This window comes from Phyllobates terribilis, unplaced genomic scaffold, assembly GCF_046119375.1.
Source record: "Phyllobates terribilis strain yellow unplaced genomic scaffold, ASM4611937v1 Scaffold_134__1_contigs__length_4944459, whole genome shotgun sequence".
NCBI lineage: Eukaryota > Metazoa > Chordata > Amphibia > Anura > Dendrobatidae > Phyllobates > Phyllobates terribilis.
The window spans coordinates 756,274-770,862 of record NW_027362894.1 but is presented as its reverse complement, the minus strand read 5'-3'; the positions used below and the strand labels follow the sequence as shown (position 1 = coordinate 770,862).

At 45.0% G+C, this 14,589-nt stretch overlaps 10 non-coding genes across 10 annotated transcripts; all 10 read left to right on the top strand.

Annotated features, from left to right (window-relative positions):
• Positions 1-1,114: 1,114 nt before the first annotated feature.
• Positions 1,115-1,305, top strand: LOC141204514 (U2 spliceosomal RNA). Its single transcript, XR_012275375.1, has one exon. It is a non-coding gene; the product is annotated as a U2 spliceosomal RNA (small nuclear RNA).
• A 1,115-nt stretch (positions 1,306-2,420) lies between these two features.
• LOC141204513 (U2 spliceosomal RNA) lies at positions 2,421-2,611 on the top strand. The gene has a single exon (XR_012275374.1). It is a non-coding gene; the product is annotated as a U2 spliceosomal RNA (small nuclear RNA).
• Positions 2,612-3,726: 1,115 nt separating this feature from the next.
• On the top strand, positions 3,727-3,917 carry LOC141204511 (U2 spliceosomal RNA). Its single transcript, XR_012275372.1, has one exon. It is a non-coding gene; the product is annotated as a U2 spliceosomal RNA (small nuclear RNA).
• Positions 3,918-5,032: 1,115 nt separating this feature from the next.
• On the top strand, positions 5,033-5,223 carry LOC141204509 (U2 spliceosomal RNA). The gene has a single exon (XR_012275371.1). It is a non-coding gene; the product is annotated as a U2 spliceosomal RNA (small nuclear RNA).
• A 1,115-nt stretch (positions 5,224-6,338) lies between these two features.
• On the top strand, positions 6,339-6,529 carry LOC141204508 (U2 spliceosomal RNA). Its single transcript, XR_012275370.1, has one exon. It is a non-coding gene; the product is annotated as a U2 spliceosomal RNA (small nuclear RNA).
• Positions 6,530-7,644: 1,115 nt separating this feature from the next.
• On the top strand, positions 7,645-7,835 carry LOC141204507 (U2 spliceosomal RNA). Its single transcript, XR_012275369.1, has one exon. It is a non-coding gene; the product is annotated as a U2 spliceosomal RNA (small nuclear RNA).
• A 1,115-nt stretch (positions 7,836-8,950) lies between these two features.
• On the top strand, positions 8,951-9,141 carry LOC141204069 (U2 spliceosomal RNA). The gene has a single exon (XR_012275042.1). It is a non-coding gene; the product is annotated as a U2 spliceosomal RNA (small nuclear RNA).
• Positions 9,142-10,257: 1,116 nt separating this feature from the next.
• On the top strand, positions 10,258-10,448 carry LOC141204506 (U2 spliceosomal RNA). Its single transcript, XR_012275368.1, has one exon. It is a non-coding gene; the product is annotated as a U2 spliceosomal RNA (small nuclear RNA).
• A 1,115-nt stretch (positions 10,449-11,563) lies between these two features.
• Positions 11,564-11,754, top strand: LOC141204505 (U2 spliceosomal RNA). Its single transcript, XR_012275367.1, has one exon. It is a non-coding gene; the product is annotated as a U2 spliceosomal RNA (small nuclear RNA).
• A 1,115-nt stretch (positions 11,755-12,869) lies between these two features.
• On the top strand, positions 12,870-13,060 carry LOC141204504 (U2 spliceosomal RNA). Its single transcript, XR_012275366.1, has one exon. It is a non-coding gene; the product is annotated as a U2 spliceosomal RNA (small nuclear RNA).
• Positions 13,061-14,589: the final 1,529 nt, after the last annotated feature.

The following is a 14,589-nucleotide window of genomic DNA, read 5'->3' as shown; positions in this document are numbered from 1 at the left end:
TTTAATGCAGTTTCTAAAATCAGAAAGAATTGAATTCAATGTTTTTTGTTCATTTTGCTTGTTTGTCGGATTTGGGGATGGACTTTTTGGCTTTGCTTTTCTTCTCCTCATTGGATTTTTCATGTTCAAAGTTGCAGAAGCCAGATTACAAGCTCATTTTGGTTCAACTTCAGCAACTGTGCATTGCATTGCCATGTAATGTGATGCAATGCTATCTTTCTAGCTCTCCCTTTTTACTTCCTTTTGGATAAACAGACATATTAGGCAAGCATTTTGGAGCTTTCACCTAAATAACTACAGGTGGTGAGATAAGCTGCACAATATAATTGACCTTTCAGTATATTGTTGCACACACACCATCTATTTAGCAAATGCCCTTGTTATCAACAGCAGCCTTTTAAACTCACCTGAGCTAACAGGTATGTGCGCTGGTTACTCTGCTGCGCTTAAAATTTCTTTTTTGGTTTGCTACAATGCCTTTTCTGAAACGTTGTCTCCTTCTGCTGGAACACTGACTTCTTTCATTTAATGCCTGCAGACTATAAAAGAGAACCCAACCCAAAAAGTTTGGTTGATTAGTCTGTGGCATTCTGTTAAACTGTTGCTTATGGCGGTCTCTGTGAGCTTCTCAGCGACATTCAGCCAGCCAGGTATCCTGCCTGCAGTAGATGGAATGTGGCAATGGAACGCTGGCTGCGCGTGTCATAATAGGCTCTGAGCCTTTATATACCTGTGCACAGCAGCAGCCACCTTCAGTCTGCTGCTGGACAGCCAGCAGCAGCAGCAGCAGGAGAGGTATGTAATCAGGAGCCCTCCTGCTAAGGGTAGACAGCTGCTCGTTCCACCCCACCCCCCGCCTTAATTGGTTCTCCTCCCTTCCAACGGTGTTGAGGCGGGTGGGAACAGCAGGGGGTGAAGGTGCTGTGTTTAAAGAGGTGGAGTTATGCAGATCTAAAACGTGTGGATTGCAGCAGCAGCAAGCCGAAAAGTGCAGGCATGTAAGGGATCTAGAGGTTGACAACATGTCTTCTTAACGGGAGTCCAGGAGCTCATCTCCACAAATGGACTTTTCAGGATCCTTGGGTGGCTCCGTAGTTTGAAACCAATTCTGGTTATCGCTTCTCGGCCTTTTGGCTAAGATCAAGTGTAGTATCTGTTCTTATCAGTTTAATATCTGATACGTCCCCTATCTGGGGACCATATATTAAATGGATTTTTAGAACAGGGAGATGGAAAAAGAGCTTGCTCTGTCCACTCCACGCATTGACCTGGTATTGCAGTATCTCCAGGACCGGTGCACCCCTTCTTTAATGCAGTTTCTAAAATCAGAAAGAATTGAATTCAATGTTTTTTGTTCATTTTGCTTGTTTGTCGGATTTGGGGATGGACTCTTTGGCTTTGCTTTTCTTCTCCTCATTGGATTTTTCATGTTCAAAGTTGCAGAAGCCAGATTACAAGCTCATTTTGGTTCAACTTCAGCAACTGTGCATTGCATTGCCATGTAATGTGATGCAATGCTATCTTTCTAGCTCTCCCTTTTTACTTCCTTTTGGATAAACAGACATATTAGGCAAGCATTTTGGAGCTTTCACCTAAATAACTACAGGTGGTGAGATAAGCTGCACAATATAATTGACCTTTCAGTATATTGTTGCACACACACCATCTATTTAGCAAATGCCCTTGTTATCAACAGCAGCCTTTTAAACTCACCTGAGCTAACAGGTATGTGCGCTGGTTACTCTGCTGCGCTTAAAATTTCTTTTTTGGTTTGCTACAATGCCTTTTCTGAAACGTTGTCTCCTTCTGCTGGAACACTGACTTCTTTCATTTAATGCCTGCAGACTATAAAAGAGAACCCAACCCAAAAAGTTTGGTTGATTAGTCTGTGGCATTCTGTTAAACTGTTGCTTATGGCGGTCTCTGTGAGCTTCTCAGCGACATTCAGCCAGCCAGGTATCCTGCCTGCAGTAGATGGAATGTGGCAATGGAACGCTGGCTGCGCGTGTCATAATAGGCTCTGAGCCTTTATATACCTGTGCACAGCAGCAGCCACCTTCAGTCTGCTGCTGGACAGCCAGCAGCAGCAGCAGCAGGAGAGGTATGTAATCAGGAGCCCTCCTGCTAAGGGTAGACAGCTGCTCGTTCCACCCCACCCCCCGCCTTAATTGGTTCTCCTCCCTTCCAACGGTGTTGAGGCGGGTGGGAACAGCAGGGGGTGAAGGTGCTGTGTTTAAAGAGGTGGAGTTATGCAGATCTAAAACGCGTGGATTGCAGCAGCAGCAAGCCGAAAAGTGCAGGCATGTAAGGGATCTAGAGGTTGACAACATGTCTTCTTAACGGGAGTCCAGGAGCTCATCTCCACAAATGGACTTTTCAGGATCCTTGGGTGGCTCCGTAGTTTGAAACCAATTCTGGTTATCGCTTCTCGGCCTTTTGGCTAAGATCAAGTGTAGTATCTGTTCTTATCAGTTTAATATCTGATACGTCCCCTATCTGGGGACCATATATTAAATGGATTTTTAGAACAGGGAGATGGAAAAAGAGCTTGCTCTGTCCACTCCACGCATTGACCTGGTATTGCAGTATCTCCAGGACCGGTGCACCCCTTCTTTAATGCAGTTTCTAAAATCAGAAAGAATTGAATTCAATGTTTTTTGTTCATTTTGCTTGTTTGTCGGATTTGGGGATGGACTCTTTGGCTTTGCTTTTCTTCTCCTCATTGGATTTTTCATGTTCAAAGTTGCAGAAGCCAGATTACAAGCTCATTTTGGTTCAACTTCAGCAACTGTGCATTGCATTGCCATGTAATGTGATGCAATGCTATCTTTCTAGCTCTCCCTTTTTACTTCCTTTTGGATAAACAGACATATTAGGCAAGCATTTTGGAGCTTTCACCTAAATAACTACAGGTGATGAGATAAGCTGCACAATATAATTGACCTTTCAGTATATTGTTGCACACACACCATCTATTTAGCAAATGCCCTTGTTATCAACAGCAGCCTTTTAAACTCACCTGAGCTAACAGGTATGTGCGCTGGTTACTCTGCTGCGCTTAAAATTTCTTTTTTGGTTTGCTACAATGCTTTTTCTGAAACGTTGTCTCCTTCTGCTGGAACACTGACTTCTTTCATTTAATGCCTGCAGACTATAAAAGAGAACCCAACCCAAAAAGTTTGGTTGATTAGTCTGTGGCATTCTGTTAAACTGTTGCTTATGGCGGTCTCTGTGAGCTTCTCAGCGACATTCAGCCAGCCAGGTATCCTGCCTGCAGTAGATGGAATGTGGCAATGGAACGCTGGCTGCGCGTGTCATAATAGGCTCTGAGCCTTTATATACCTGTGCACAGCAGCAGCCACCTTCAGTCTGCTGCTGGACAGCCAGTAGCAGCAGCAGCAGGAGAGGTATGTAATCAGGAGCCCTCCTGCTAAGGGTAGACAGCTGCTCGTTCCACCCCACCCCCCGCCTTAATTGGTTCTCCTCCCTTCCAACGGTGTTGAGGCGGGTGGGAACAGCAGGGGGTGAAGGTGCTGTGTTTAAAGAGGTGGAGTTATGCAGATCTAAAACGCGTGGATTGCAGCAGCAGCAAGCCGAAAAGTGCAGGCATGTAAGGGATCTAGAGGTTGACAACATGTCTTCTTAACGGGAGTCCAGGAGCTCATCTCCACAAATGGACTTTTCAGGATCCTTGGGTGGCTCCGTAGTTTGAAACCAATTCTGGTTATCGCTTCTCGGCCTTTTGGCTAAGATCAAGTGTAGTATCTGTTCTTATCAGTTTAATATCTGATACGTCCCCTATCTGGGGACCATATATTAAATGGATTTTTAGAACAGGGAGATGGAAAAAGAGCTTGCTCTGTCCACTCCACGCATTGACCTGGTATTGCAGTATCTCCAGGACCGGTGCACCCCTTCTTTAATGCAGTTTCTAAAATCAGAAAGAATTGAATTCAATGTTTTTTGTTCATTTTGCTTGTTTGTCGGATTTGGGGATGGACTCTTTGGCTTTGCTTTTCTTCTCCTCATTGGATTTTTCATGTTCAAAGTTGCAGAAGCCAGATTACAAGCTCATTTTGGTTCAACTTCAGCAACTGTGCATTGCATTGCCATGTAATGTGATGCAATGCTATCTTTCTAGCTCTCCCTTTTTACTTCCTTTTGGATAAACAGACATATTAGGCAAGCATTTTGGAGCTTTCACCTAAATAACTACAGGTGGTGAGATAAGCTGCACAATATAATTGACCTTTCAGTATATTGTTGCACACACACCATCTATTTAGCAAATGCCCTTGTTATCAACAGCAGCCTTTTAAACTCACCTGAGCTAACAGGTATGTGCGCTGGTTACTCTGCTGCGCTTAAAATTTCTTTTTTGGTTTGCTACAATGCCTTTTCTGAAACGTTGTCTCCTTCTGCTGGAACACTGACTTCTTTCATTTAATGCCTGCAGACTATAAAAGAGAACCCAACCCAAAAAGTTTGGTTGATTAGTCTGTGGCATTCTGTTAAACTGTTGCTTATGGCGGTCTCTGTGAGCTTCTCAGCGACATTCAGCCAGCCAGGTATCCTGCCTGCAGTAGATGGAATGTGGCAATGGAACGCTGGCTGCGCGTGTCATAATAGGCTCTGAGCCTTTATATACCTGTGCACAGCAGCAGCCACCTTCAGTCTGCTGCTGGACAGCCAGCAGCAGCAGCAGCAGGAGAGGTATGTAATCAGGAGCCCTCCTGCTAAGGGTAGACAGCTGCTCGTTCCACCCCACCCCCCGCCTTAATTGGTTCTCCTCCCTTCCAACGGTGTTGAGGCGGGTGGGAACAGCAGGGGGTGAAGGTGCTGTGTTTAAAGAGGTGGAGTTATGCAGATCTAAAACGCGTGGATTGCAGCAGCAGCAAGCCGAAAAGTGCAGGCATGTAAGGGATCTAGAGGTTGACAACATGTCTTCTTAACGGGAGTCCAGGAGCTCATCTCCACAAATGGACTTTTCAGGATCCTTGGGTGGCTCCGTAGTTTGAAACCAATTCTGGTTATCGCTTCTCGGCCTTTTGGCTAAGATCAAGTGTAGTATCTGTTCTTATCAGTTTAATATCTGATACGTCCCCTATCTGGGGACCATATATTAAATGGATTTTTAGAACAGGGAGATGGAAAAAGAGCTTGCTCTGTCCACTCCACGCATTGACCTGGTATTGCAGTATCTCCAGGACCGGTGCACCCCTTCTTTAATGCAGTTTCTAAAATCAGAAAGAATTGAATTCAATGTTTTTTGTTCATTTTGCTTGTTTGTCGGATTTGGGGATGGACTCTTTGGCTTTGCTTTTCTTCTCCTCATTGGATTTTTCATGTTCAAAGTTGCAGAAGCCAGATTACAAGCTCATTTTGGTTCAACTTCAGCAACTGTGCATTGCATTGCCATGTAATGTGATGCAATGCTATCTTTCTAGCTCTCCCTTTTTACTTCCTTTTGGATAAACAGACATATTAGGCAAGCATTTTGGAGCTTTCACCTAAATAACTACAGGTGGTGAGATAAGCTGCACAATATAATTGACCTTTCAGTATATTGTTGCACACACACCATCTATTTAGCAAATGCCCTTGTTATCAACAGCAGCCTTTTAAACTCACCTGAGCTAACAGGTATGTGCGCTGGTTACTCTGCTGCGCTTAAAATTTCTTTTTTGGTTTGCTACAATGCCTTTTCTGAAACGTTGTCTCCTTCTGCTGGAACACTGACTTCTTTCATTTAATGCCTGCAGACTATAAAAGAGAACCCAACCCAAAAAGTTTGGTTGATTAGTCTGTGGCATTCTGTTAAACTGTTGCTTATGGCGGTCTCTGTGAGCTTCTCAGCGACATTCAGCCAGCCAGGTATCCTGCCTGCAGTAGATGGAATGTGGCAATGGAACGCTGGCTGCGCGTGTCATAATAGGCTCTGAGCCTTTATATACCTGTGCACAGCAGCAGCCACCTTCAGTCTGCTGCTGGACAGCCAGCAGCAGCAGCAGCAGGAGAGGTATGTAATCAGGAGCCCTCCTGCTAAGGGTAGACAGCTGCTCGTTCCACCCCACCCCCCGCCTTAATTGGTTCTCCTCCCTTCCAACGGTGTTGAGGCGGGTGGGAACAGCAGGGGGTGAAGGTGCTGTGTTTAAAGAGGTGGAGTTATGCAGATCTAAAACGCGTGGATTGCAGCAGCAGCAAGCCGAAAAGTGCAGGCATGTAAGGGATCTAGAGGTTGACAACATGTCTTCTTAACGGGAGTCCAGGAGCTCATCTCCACAAATGGACTTTTCAGGATCCTTGGGTGGCTCCGTAGTTTGAAACCAATTCTGGTTATCGCTTCTCGGCCTTTTGGCTAAGATCAAGTGTAGTATCTGTTCTTATCAGTTTAATATCTGATACGTCCCCTATCTGGGGACCATATATTAAATGGATTTTTAGAACAGGGAGATGGAAAAAGAGCTTGCTCTGTCCACTCCACGCATTGACCTGGTATTGCAGTATCTCCAGGACCGGTGCACCCCTTCTTTAATGCAGTTTCTAAAATCAGAAAGAATTGAATTCAATGTTTTTTGTTCATTTTGCTTGTTTGTCGGATTTGGGGATGGACTCTTTGGCTTTGCTTTTCTTCTCCTCGTTGGATTTTTCATGTTCAAAGTTGCACAAGCCAGATTACAAGCTCATTTTGGTTCAACTTCAGCAACTGTGCATTGCATTGCCATGTAATGTGATGCAATGCTATCTTTCTAGCTCTCCCTTTTTACTTCCTTTTGGATAAACAGACATATTAGGCAAGCATTTTGGAGCTTTCACCTAAATACCTACAGGTGGTGAGATAAGCTGCACAATATAATTGACCTTTCAGTATATTGTTGCACACACACCATCTATTTAGCAAATGCCCTTGTTATCAACAGCAGCCTTTTAAACTCACCTGAGCTAACAGGTATGTGCGCTGGTTACTCTGCTGCGCTTAAAATTTCTTTTTTGGTTTGCTACAATGCCTTTTCTGAAACGTTGTCTCCTTCTGCTGGAACACTGACTTCTTTCATTTAATGCCTGCAGACTATAAAAGAGAACCCAACCCATAAAGGTTTGGTTGATTAGTCTGTAGCATTCTGTTAAACTGTTGCTTATGGCGGTCTCTGTGAGCTTCTCAGCGACATTCAGCCAGCCAGGTATCCTGCCTGCAGTAGATGGAATGTGGCAATGGAACGCTGGCTGCGCGTGTCATAATAGGCTCTGAGCCTTTATATACCTGTGCACAGCAGCAGCCACCTTCAGTCTGCTGCTGGACAGCCAGCAGCAGCAGCAGCAGGAGAGGTATGTAATCAGGAGCCCTCCTGCTAAGGGTAGACAGCTGCTCGTTCCACCCCACCCCCCGCCTTAATTGGTTCTCCTCCCTTCCAACGGTGTTGAGGCGGGTGGGAACAGCAGGGGGGAAGGTGCTGTGTTTAAAGAGGTGGAGTTATGCAGATCTAAAACGCGTGGATTGCAGCAGCAGCAAGCCGAAAAGTGCAGGCATGTAAGGGATCTAGAGGTTGACAACATGTCTTCTTAACGGGAGTCCAGGAGCTCATCTCCACAAATGGACTTTTCAGGATCCTTGGGTGGCTCCGTAGTTTGAAACCAATTCTGGTTATCGCTTCTCGGCCTTTTGGCTAAGATCAAGTGTAGTATCTGTTCTTATCAGTTTAATATCTGATACGTCCCCTATCTGGGGACCATATATTAAATGGATTTTTAGAACAGGGAGATGGAAAAAGAGCTTGCTCTGTCCACTCCACGCATTGACCTGGTATTGCAGTATCTCCAGGACCGGTGCACCCCTTCTTTAATGCAGTTTCTAAAATCAGAAAGAATTGAATTCAATGTTTTTTGTTCATTTTGCTTGTTTGTCGGATTTGGGGATGGACTCTTTGGCTTTGCTTTTCTTCTCCTCATTGGATTTTTCATGTTCAAAGTTGCAGAAGCCAGATTACAAGCTCATTTTGGTTCAACTTCAGCAACTGTGCATTGCATTGCCATGTAATGTGATGCAATGCTATCTTTCTAGCTCTCCCTTTTTACTTCCTTTTGGATAAACAGACATATTAGGCAAGCATTTTGGAGCTTTCACCTAAATAACTACAGGTGGTGAGATAAGCTGCACAATATAATTGACCTTTCAGTATATTGTTGCACACACACCATCTATTTAGCAAATGACCTTGTTATCAACAGCAGCCTTTTAAACTCACCTGAGCTAACAGGTATGTGCGCTGGTTACTCTGCTGCGCTTAAAATTTCTTTTTTGGTTTGCTACAATGCCTTTTCTGAAACGTTGTCTCCTTCTGCTGGAACACTGACTTCTTTCATTTAATGCCTGCAGACTATAAAAGAGAACCCAACCCAAAAAGTTTGGTTGATTAGTCTGTGGCATTCTGTTAAACTGTTGCTTATGGCGGTCTCTGTGAGCTTCTCAGCGACATTCAGCCAGCCAGGTATCCTGCCTGCAGTAGATGGAATGTGGCAATGGAACGCTGGCTGCGCGTGTCATAATAGGCTCTGAGCCTTTATATACCTGTGCACAGCAGCAGCCACCTTCAGTCTGCTGCTGGACAGCCAGCAGCAGCAGCAGCAGGAGAGGTATGTAATCAGGAGCCCTCCTGCTAAGGGTAGACAGCTGCTCGTTCCACCCCACCCCCCGCCTTAATTGGTTCTCCTCCCTTCCAACGGTGTTGAGGCGGGTGGGAACAGCAGGGGGTGAAGGTGCTGTGTTTAAAGAGGTGGAGTTATGCAGATCTAAAACGCGTGGATTGCAGCAGCAGCAAGCCGAAAAGTGCAGGCATGTAAGGGATCTAGAGGTTGACAACATGTCTTCTTAACGGGAGTCCAGGAGCTCATCTCCACAAATGGACTTTTCAGGATCCTTGGGTGGCTCCGTAGTTTGAAACCAATTCTGGTTATCGCTTCTCGGCCTTTTGGCTAAGATCAAGTGTAGTATCTGTTCTTATCAGTTTAATATCTGATACGTCCCCTATCTGGGGACCATATATTAAATGGATTTTTAGAACAGGGAGATGGAAAAAGAGCTTGCTCTGTTAACTCCACGCATTGACCTGGTATTGCAGTATCTCCAGGACCGGTGCACCCCTTCTTTAATGCAGTTTCTAAAATCAGAAAGAATTGAATTCAATGTTTTTTGTTCATTTTGCTTGTTTGTCGGATTTGGGGATGGACTCTTTGGCTTTGCTTTTCTTCTCCTCATTGGATTTTTCATGTTCAAAGTTGCAGAAGCCAGATTACAAGCTCATTTTGGTTCAACTTCAGCAACTGTGCATTGCATTGCCATGTAATGTGATGCAATGCTATCTTTCTAGCTCTCCCTTTTTACTTCCTTTTGGATAAACAGACATATTAGGCAAGCATTTTGGAGCTTTCACCTAAATAACTACAGGTGGTGAGATAAGCTGCACAATATAATTGACCTTTCAGTATATTGTTGCACACACACCATCTATTTAGCAAATGCCCTTGTTATCAACAGCAGCCTTTTAAACTCACCTGAGCTAATAGGTATGTGCGCTGGTTACTCTGCTGCGCTTAAAATTTCTTTTTTGGTTTGCTACAATGCCTTTTCTGAAACGTTGTCTCCTTCTGCTGGAACACTGACTTCTTTCATTTAATGCCTGCAGACTATAAAAGAGAACCCAACCCAAAAAGTTTGGTTGATTAGTCTGTGGCATTCTGTTAAACTGTTGCTTATGGCGGTCTCTGTGAGCTTCTCAGCGACATTCAGCCAGCCAGGTATCCTGCCTGCGAGTAGATGGAATGTGGCAATGGAACGCTGGCTGCGCGTGTCATAATAGGCTCTGAGCCTTTATATACCTGTGCACAGCAGCAGCCACCTTCAGTCTGCTGCTGGACAGCCAGCAGCAGCAGCAGCAGGAGAGGTATGTAATCAGGAGCCCTCCTGCTAAGGGTAGACAGCTGCTCGTTCCACCCCACCCCCCGCCTTAATTGGTTCTCTTCCCTTCCAACGGTGTTGAGGCGGGTGGGAACAGCAGGGGGTGAAGGTGCTGTGTTTAAAGAGGTGGAGTTATGCAGATCTAAAACGCGTGGATTGCAGCAGCAGCAAGCCGAAAAGTGCAGGCATGTAAGGGACCTAGAGGTTGACAACATGTCTTCTTAACGGGAGTCCAGGAGCTCATCTCCACAAATGGACTTTTCAGGATCCTTGGTTGGCTCCGTAGTTTGAAACCAATTCTGGTTATCGCTTCTCGGCCTTTTGGCTAAGATCAAGTGTAGTATCTGTTCTTATCAGTTTAATATCTGATACGTCCCCTATCTGGGGACCATATATTAAATGGATTTTTAGAACAGGGAGATGGAAAAAGAGCTTGCTCTGTCCACTCCACGCATTGACCTGGTATTGCAGTATCTCCAGGACCGGTGCACCCCTTCTTTAATGCAGTTTCTAAAATCAGAAAGAATTGAATTCAATGTTTTTTGTTCATTTTGCTTGTTTGTCGGATTTGGGGATGGACTCTTTGGCTTTGCTTTTCTTCTCCTCATTGGATTTTTCATGTTCAAAGTTGCAGAAGCCAGATTACAAGCTCATTTTGGTTCAACTTCAGCAACTGTGCATTGCATTGCCATGTAATGTGATGCAATGCTATCTTTCTAGCTCTCCCTTTTTACTTCCTTTTGGATAAACAGACATATTAGGCAAGCATTTTGGAGCTTTCACCTAAATAACTACAGGTGGTGAGATAAGCTGCACAATATAATTGACCTTTCAGTATATTGTTGCATACACACCATCTATTTAGCAAATGCCCTTGTTATCAACAGCAGCCTTTTAAACTCACCTGAGCTAACAGGTATGTGCGCTGGTTACTCTGCTGCGCTTAAAATTTCTTTTTTGGTTTGCTACAATGCCTTTTCTGAAACGTTGTCTCCTTCTGCTGGAACACTGACTTCTTTCATTTAATGCCTGCAGACTATAAAAGAGAACCCAACCCAAAAAGTTTGGTTGATTAGTCTGTGGCATTCTGTTAAACTGTTGCTTATGGCGGTCTCTGTGAGCTTCTCAGCGACATTCAGCCAGCCAGGTATCCTGCCTGCAGTAGATGGAATGTGGCAATGGAACGCTGGCTGCGCGTGTCTTAATAGGCTCTGAGCCTTTATATACCTGTGCACAGCAGCAGCCACCTTCAGTCTGCTGCTGGACAGCCAGCAGCAGCAGCAGCAGGAGAGGTATGTAATCAGGAGCCCTCCTGCTAAGGGTAGACAGCTGCTCGTTCCACCCCACCCCCCGCCTTAATTGGTTCTCCTCCCTTCCAACGGTGTTGAGGCGGGTGGGAACAGCAGGGGGTGAAGGTGCTGTGTTTAAAGAGGTGGAGTTATGCAGATCTAAAACGCGTGGATTGCAGCAGCAGCAAGCCGAAAAGTGCAGGCATGTAAGGGATCTAGAGGTTGACAACATGTCTTCTTAACGGGAGTCCAGGAGCTCATCTCCACAAATGGACTTTTCAGGATCCTTGGGTGGCTCCGTAGTTTGAAACCAATTCTGGTTATCGCTTCTCGGCCTTTTGGCTAAGATCAAGTGTAGTATCTGTTCTTATCAGTTTAATATCTGATACGTCCCCTATCTGGGGACCATATATTAAATGGATTTTTAGAACAGGGAGATGGAAAAAGAGCTTGCTCTGTCCACTCCACGCATTGACCTGGTATTGCAGTATCTCCAGGACCGGTGCACCCCTTCTTTAATGCAGTTTCTAAAATCAGAAAGAATTGAATTCAATGTTTTTTGTTCATTTTGCTTGTTTGTCGGATTTGGGGATGGACTCTTTGGCTTTGCTTTTCTTCTCCTCGTTGGATTTTTCATGTTCAAAGTTGCACAAGCCAGATTACAAGCTCATTTTGGTTCAACTTCAGCAACTGTGCATTGCATTGCCATGTAATGTGATGCAATGCTATCTTTCTAGCTCTCCCTTTTTACTTCCTTTTGGATAAACAGACATATTAGGCAAGCATTTTGGAGCTTTCACCTAAATAACTACAGGTGGTGAGATAAGCTGCACAATATAATTGACCTTTCAGTATATTGTTGCACACACACCATCTATTTAGCAAATGCCCTTGTTATCAACAGCAGCCTTTTAAACTCACCTGAGCTAACAGGTATGTGCGCTGGTTACTCTGCTGCGCTTAAAATTTCTTTTTTGGTTTGCTACAATGCCTTTTCTGAAACGTTGTCTCCTTCTGCTGGAACACTGACTTCTTTCATTTAATGCCTGCAGACTATAAAAGAGAACCCAACCCAAAAAGTTTGGTTGATTAGTCTGTGGCATTCTGTTAAACTGTTGCTTATGGCGGTCTCTGTGAGCTTCTCAGCGACATTCAGCCAGCCAGGTATCCTGCCTGCAGTAGATGGAATGTGGCAATGGAACGCTGGCTGCGCGTGTCATAATAGGCTCTGAGCCTTTATATACCTGTGCACAGCAGCAGCCACCTTCAGTCTGCTGCTGGACAGCCAGCAGCAGCAGCAGCAGGAGAGGTATGTAATCAGGAGCCCTCCTGCTAAGGGTAGACAGCTGCTCGTTCCACCCCACCCCCCGCCTTAATTGGTTCTCCTCCCTTCCAACGGTGTTGAGGCGGGTGGGAACAGCAGGGGGTGAAGGTGCTGTGTTTAAAGAGGTGGAGTTATGCAGATCTAAAACGCGTGGATTGCAGCAGCAGCAAGCCGAAAAGTGCAGGCATGTAAGGGATCTAGAGGTTGACAACATGTCTTCTTAACGGGAGTCCAGGAGCTCATCTCCACAAATGGACTTTTCAGGATCCTTGGGTGGCTCCGTAGTTTGAAACCAATTCTGGTTATCGCTTCTCGGCCTTTTGGCTAAGATCAAGTGTAGTATCTGTTCTTATCAGTTTAATATCTGATACGTCCCCTATCTGGGGACCATATATTAAATGGATTTTTAGAACAGGGAGATGGAAAAAGAGCTTGCTCTGTCCACTCCACGCATTGACCTGGTATTGCAGTATCTCCAGGACCGGTGCACCCCTTCTTTAATGCAGTTTCTAAAATCAGAAAGAATTGAATTCAATGTTTTTTGTTCATTTTGCTTGTTTGTCGGATTTGGGGATGGACTCTTTGGCTTTGCTTTTCTTCTCCTCATTGGATTTTTCATGTTCAAAGTTGCAGAAGCCAGATTACAAGCTCATTTTGGTTCAACTTCAGCAACTGTGCATTGCATTGCCATGTAATGTGATGCAATGCTATCTTTCTAGCTCTCCCTTTTTACTTCCTTTTGGATAAACAGACATATTAGGCAAGCATTTTGGAGCTTTCACCTAAATAACTACAGGTGGTGAGATAAGCTGCACAATATAATTGACCTTTCAGTATATTGTTGCACACACACCATCTATTTAGCAAATGCCCTTGTTATCAACAGCAGCCTTTTAAACTCACCTGAGCTAACAGGTATGTGCGCTGGTTACTCTGCTGCGCTTAAAATTTCTTTTTTGGTTTGCTACAATGCCTCTTCTGAAACGTTGTCTCCTTCTGCTGGAACACTGACTTCTTTCATTTAATGCCTGCAGACTATAAAAGAGAACCCAACCCAAAAAGTTTGGTTGATTAGTCTGTGGCATTCTGTTAAACTGTTGCTTATGGCGGTCTCTGTGAGCTTCTCAGCGACATTCAGCCAGCCAGGTATCCTGCCTGCAGTAGATGGAATGTAGCAATGGAACGCTGGCTGCGCGTGTCATAATAGGCTCTGAGCCTTTATATACCTGTGCACAGCAGCAGCCACCTTCAGTCTGCTGCTGGACAGCCAGCAGCAGCAGCAGGAGAGGTATGTAATCAGGAGCCCTCCTGCTAAGGGTAGACAGCTGTTCGTTCCACCCCACCCCCCGCCTTAATTGGTTCTCCTCCCTTCCAACGGTGTTGAGGCGGGTGGGAACAGCAGGGGGTGAAGGTGCTGTGTTTAAAGAGGTGGAGTTATGCAGATCTAAAACGCGTGGATTGCAGCAGCAGCAAGCCGAAAAGTGCAGGCATGTAAGGGATCTAGAGGTTGACAACATGTCTTCTTAACGGGAGTCCAGGAGCTCATCTCCACAAATGGACTTTTCAGGATCCTTGGGTGGCTCCGTAGTTTGAAACCAATTCTGGTTATCGCTTCTCGGCCTTTTGGCAAGATCAGTGGTGGTTTTCTGCTGCTGGTGTTGTTTGGAGGGCAGTTGTGACTGGGGTTCCCCCTTGTGGGGCCCTAGTGTGCGATTGAGCGGCGATTGTGTTTATCTGCTGTAAAAATGGTGGAGAAAACACGTGGATTAGAGGACTCGGTCCGTCTGAAGGTGGCTGCAGGTCATGAAGGAGAAATCGGTTTGGACCAAGTTTGCGTTGATGTCTTGAAGAACATTAATGGCTTGAAGGTAACGGATGTATTGGCACTGCAGGATTTTCAGAAACAAGGAATTTATGATATCACTTTTGTTTCTTTGAGTATTTGCCAGAGAGTCTACATGGAGTTGGTACGAATGAAGGAAGAAAAGGAATTGAAATGCCTAGAGTTTATTGCACTGGAACCT